The following is a 6,000-nucleotide window of genomic DNA, read 5'->3' on the forward strand; positions in this document are numbered from 1 at the left end:
TGAGTGAGAACGACACGTTGATAGCCTTCCCACATCTTTACTCTTCCACAATACAGTTGTTGTGGAAGCGATGTAGGTACGATAGGCAAACAGTTTCAACACTAAATAAATCGCACTCGCTCGCTCCGCGTGTGTAGGAACAAGAGATGGATGGATATTGGTTATGAAAGGGGTCCGCGTGGTCTGTAGGGATTTGAATTCTAAACTTGTAACCAACTCAGTTATTGGGTCACCAAGTGGCTCGGTAGCTTAGTTGGTAAAGCGCTCGTCTAGCATACAAGAGTCCTGGGTTCAAATCCCAGCCGAGCACGTGGATTTTTTTCATAATTTCACCCATAATTTGTCCATCTTTACCACGCGTAATGAGTTAATTAATTTAATAACCATGCGGATTGGATTACCGAACAGCTCAATATAAGTGTCAGTTTATATTAGAGTGTACTGCCTCTCTGTAGTAGTCATGTCGTCACTTGAGTGAGAACGACACGTTGATAGCCTTCCCACATCTTTACTCTTCCACAATACAGTTGTTGTGGAAGCGATGTAGGTACGATAGGCAAACAGTTTCAACACTAAATAAATCGCACTCGCTCGCTCCGCGTGTGTAGGAACAAGAGATGGATGGATATTGGTTATGAAAGGGGTCCGCGTGGTCTGTAGGGATTTGAATTCTAAACTTGTAACCAACTCAGTTATTGGGTCACCAAGTGGCTCGGTAGCTTAGTTGGTAAAGCGCTCGTCTAGCATACAAGAGTCCTGGGTTCAAATCCCAGCCGAGCACGTGGATTTTTTTCATAATTTCACCCATAATTTGTCCATCTTTACCACGCGTAATGAGTTAATTAATTTAATAACCATGCGGATTGGATTACCGAACAGCTCAATATAAGTGTCAGTTTATATTAGAGTGTACTGCCTCTCTGTAGTAGTCATGTCGTCACTTGAGTGAGAACGACACGTTGATAGCCTTCCCACATCTTTACTCTTCCACAATACAGTTGTTGTGGAAGCGATGTAGGTACGATAGGCAAACAGTTTCAACACTAAATAAATCGCACTCGCTCGCTCCGCGTGTGTAGGAACAAGAGATGGATGGATATTGGTTATGAAAGGGGTCCGCGTGGTCTGTAGGGATTTGAATTCTAAACTTGTAACCAACTCAGTTATTGGGTCACCAAGTGGCTCGGTAGCTTAGTTGGTAAAGCGCTCGTCTAGCATACAAGAGTCCTGGGTTCAAATCCCAGCCGAGCACGTGGATTTTTTTCATAATTTCACCCATAATTTGTCCATCTTTACCACGCGTAATGAGTTAATTAATTTAATAACCATGCGGATTGGATTACCGAACAGCTCAATATAAGTGTCAGTTTATATTAGAGTGTACTGCCTCTCTGTAGTAGTCATGTCGTCACTTGAGTGAGAACGACACGTTGATAGCCTTCCCACATCTTTACTCTTCCACAATACAGTTGTTGTGGAAGCGATGTAGGTACGATAGGCAAACAGTTTCAACACTAAATAAATCGCACTCGCTCGCTCCGCGTGTGTAGGAACAAGAGATGGATGGATATTGGTTATGAAAGGGGTCCGCGTGGTCTGTAGGGATTTGAATTCTAAACTTGTAACCAACTCAGTTATTGGGTCACCAAGTGGCTCGGTAGCTTAGTTGGTAAAGCGCTCGTCTAGCATACAAGAGTCCTGGGTTCAAATCCCAGCCGAGCACGTGGATTTTTTTCATAATTTCACCCATAATTTGTCCATCTTTACCACGCGTAATGAGTTAATTAATTTAAGTTACAGATGTTTTTTAAAAGTTTGCATGCAACTTGGCTGAAATAGTCAAATTTTGCATTTTCGACAGCCAATATCTCAAAAACTTGACGTGCTATGACATTTAATTAAGTGAATAGTGGTATTTTGGGATGGTAAATGACTGGACAATGCGTACCATTGGTACTTCGCGTACCTGCAGGTATAAAATAGACCCCATCTGTAGTTCTTAGCCTCTTGTCCAGTAACTCTTATCCCTACCTCCCCGTGGTGCCCCCTGGGGTTCGAGTAACCGTAGGGAAGATCGGGTAATCAACCCTGGTGGGACCTTGGTCGTATGCTGACAGAGAAGGGGGGCTCCTCTCTTCTGAGGGTGTAGCTTATCAGAGCGTCTGTTCTCCATGTTAGGGATGGCTCAAAACAGCGTCTGTTCGCCATGTTAGGAGCGGCTGATCATCGTCCTAGTGCCAGCGTGGGACTCTAAACAGTGCTGTGCACGATGATCCTCCGGCGAGACAGGGGTTGGTGCAGGCCTTACAAGCCAGCCGTAAAAATCATCAGTACAGGAAGCATACAATGTAAATCCGTACCGGAACAATCGGCATAGACCCAGGCATCGACAATGGACTAACGATTGGAAACTCGGATCATGGAACTGTAAGTCTCTCAATTTCTTGGGAAGTACCCGCATTCTTTCCGAATTATTGAGGGTTCCGCAAGTTCGACATCGTAGCACTGCAGAAGGTTTGCTGGAAAAGGTCAACGGTACATGCGTATAGGGATGGTTAAACCATCTACCAGAGCTGCGGCAACGTACATGAGCTGGAAACAGCTTTTATCGTGATGGGCGAAATGCAGAGGCGCGTGATTGGGTGGTGGCCAATCGACAACAGAATGTGCAAGTTGAGGATCAAAGGCCGTTTCTTCAATATCAGCATAATCAACGTGCACAGCCCTCACCTAGCAAGTGACGAAGACGATAAGGACGCTTTCTACGCACAGCTGGAGCGTGAATATGGCTGCCCAAGCCATGATGTCAAAATCGCTATCGGAGATCTCAACGCTCAGGTTGGCCAGGAGGAGGAATTTAGACCGATTATAGGGAAGTTCAGCGCTCACCAGCTTACGACTGAAAACGGCCTTAGACTGATTGATTTCGCCGCCACCAAAAACATGGCCATACGTAGTATCTACTTCCAGCACAGTCTCCCGTATCAGTACACCTGGAGATCACCCCAACAGACTGAATCGCAAATCGACTACGTTTTGATTGATGGAACACACTTCTCGGACATTATCGACGTCAGAACCTATCGCGGCGCAAACATCGATTCGGACCATTACCTAGTGACGGTTAAAGTGCGCCAACGACTCTCCGTTGTGAACAACATTCGGTAGCGACGCTCGCCACGGTACAATCTGGAACGACTCAAGCTATCCGAAGTCGCAACTGATTATGCGCAAAGCCTTGAAGCAGCGTTGCCGGAAGAGGGGGAGCTCACCGAAGCTCCTCTTGAGGACTGCTGGAGTAGTCTCAAAGCAGTTATTAATAACGCAGCGGAAGGTGCCATGGGGTTCGTGGAAGGAAATCGACGGAACGGTTGGTTCGACGAAGAGTGTCAGACGGTTTTGGTCGAGAAGAATGCAGCGCGGGCGATGATGCTGCAGCAAGGCACCCGTCAAAACGTGGAACGATACAAACAGAAGCGAAGACAGCAAACCCATCTATTCCGGGATAAAAAGCGCCTGGAAGAGTTGGAGTGCGAAGAGATGGAGCAGCTGTATCGTTCTCAAGAAACACGTAAGTTCTACAAGAAACTCAATGCATCCCGCAAAGGCTTTGTGCCGCGAGCCGAAATGTGCCGGGATAAGGATGGAGGTATCTGTTTTGTTTTATGGTCGACCTGTTGGAAAATATGGTATTGTTGCAATACAATCTATTGTATTTTATTGATACAGGTCGGACTCGATTATCTGGAGTATCGATTTTTTTTTTTCACTCCGGATAATCGAATCACTAAGAAAAAAATTGTTATCTTTGATAAAAGAACTTTAATATTATCTTTTTTCGTTATTTTATTTATATGATGCGGTGGCGTAGCCAGAATTTTTTTCTAGGAACAGTAGTGATCGTTACAAGAAAAAAAATGTTTTGACCCGCATACACAAAAAATCACTTTTTCAAACCCCTATTTATTAAATACGGCAAAACCATTCATATTGTGTATTGCAATACCAAATTATCTTAGATATATGCATAAAAATTGAAAAACAAGAACATCAAAAAACAAAGTCCGGATAATCGAGTCCCCGAATAATCGAGTCCGACCTGTATTTTCATTAGGATTTGGCTAACTTATTGCATATCATATACCGAACCGCAAAGTACTCAAAGAAAATAGCGCAAATCGTATTGCATCACACGCATTTAATGATTAAATCGCCGTTCCTTATAGTTCACCAAACTTTATCGTGTACACTTTCGGTGGGAATTCATTATTTTGCGATAAAGGTAGCTGTTGTTGCTCGCTTTGCTCATCACACAACAGGTAGGAGGGCACCATTCACCTACACACCGTTTTGTTTTGGACCGCTTTCATGTTCCATTATGCTTTCCTTTGGGATATCGATCATCTTTCTCCATTGGTGCTCTTATTCATTCACTACTTATATTTTGCACTACTGCTAGTTTGATGATCATTCATGGACTTACACTTGAGCAAAAGAGTTTTTTTTCACCGACACGTTTTGTGAACCGTTAGAAGTTTTTTTAGGCGGTAAGCACACTCAGCGTTCGAAATGTTGATTTCAGTTAGATTTATACCGATCGTTTCATGTAATCATCAATTACGTTCAAAAGTAGGTAAAGCTCATGCTCTACATTACTGACCACATCTACAAAATGGCTCTATTCTACACGCTTGTGTATCAATATTCAAAATACCCTTACCTCAAAACTGTGACGTGCGGCTTCAACGGTTGAACTAAGTAACTTTTGGCAAACGTGCGATACAATAGAAAGCGCTGTTTTCGTTTTCACTTGACACTTACACTAGGAGAAAAAGAAGTTACAGTGCACCCAAAGTTCGAAACTGTATCTCCCCGCTGTGGTCACTTTCTACGTTACGTTTATTTTCACTTCTCTCGGAGTTTTTGCCTGTACCTTCCACGTCTGTACCGAACGAATTGCGGTTGAAGACTGACGATCGCGAATAATCGGAAGCCTCCGAGGGAGCAGCAAAAACGGAAGACTTGAAGAAAGGCAACGAACCGAAGATTTATAAGTCCCACGCGCTTGGAAGCGTGAAAGATGGGTCTTCGATCATGAGTGAATTATGCTGTGAACTGTACGATTATATGCATCTAATGGAATCAAATCAAATGGTTTCAAAATGGAATCACGAATATCTAATATTGATTTGTTGACTTCATTAAGCCTTTCAATAGGCCTAATCTCCTATCAAAAAACGTTCGAGTTGGCGCTTTTATAAGTTTCGAACACACCATAGCTGTACAAAACATAGTACTTGAGATCTGCTGGATTTAAATGACAAACAATTTTCGTTGCACTAAAATTCGTTTTTTTTTTCCTTTTTGGTGTGATCAGAAACTGTTCTGATTCTCCTGAGATGTTTGTTCAAGCTTCGTATGAGTTGGCAATTTTCGTTACTAAGCTCATGTACACGTGGTTTTTGAGTAACGTTTTCCAACATGATTGGATTTATTTATGTTTTATGTTATAGTATTAGAACTCCGTACAACCCAGTTAAAACTATGGCAGAATAAAACATGACAACATCTTGTTGAGGTCTCCAAGCCAAATGTTACGAACACTATCTCACGATAGCTCTTTCGCCGATAGATTTTCTATGAATGAAACATATCCATGTTTGTTAGAATTCATTTGCACTTTTTCTAACATGAATTTAACAAGAAAGAGTGTATTCGTAAGCAATTTTGTTTGTGTTTCCTTTTCCATAGCAAACGAAAACAATGTTCTGTCAATTTCCACAACAAACAAAGAAAATTGTGTCAACATTATGCAGGCAATTGGGTTGGAATACTGAATTTATGAAATGTTGTATTGCGTCACAAATGAGAACTTGTCAATATTCTGGGATTTACGACAAAAGGTCGAAAGGACAGAAGGTCGAATGTCGTAATGTCGAAAGGACAAAAGGTTGAAGAGGAATAAAGGTTAACATTCTTATTTCATTTATGCCAAATTAT

At 42.3% G+C, this 6,000-nt stretch overlaps 1 protein-coding gene across 1 annotated transcript in view; it reads right to left on the bottom strand.

The window, feature by feature from the left end:
- The window catches only part of LOC110678733 (serine proteinase stubble), a 75,946-nt gene extending 70,964 nt beyond the window's left edge, over positions 1-4,982 (bottom strand). The window contains exon 1 of the mRNA XM_021852001.1: positions 4,721-4,982. The gene's annotated coding sequence lies outside the window, so the exon portion shown is untranslated. The remainder of the gene's footprint in view (positions 1-4,720) is intronic.
- Between the last annotated feature and the right edge of the window lie 1,018 nt (positions 4,983-6,000).

This window comes from Aedes aegypti, chromosome 3, assembly GCF_002204515.2.
Source record: "Aedes aegypti strain LVP_AGWG chromosome 3, AaegL5.0 Primary Assembly, whole genome shotgun sequence".
Lineage (NCBI taxonomy): Eukaryota > Metazoa > Arthropoda > Insecta > Diptera > Culicidae > Aedes > Aedes aegypti.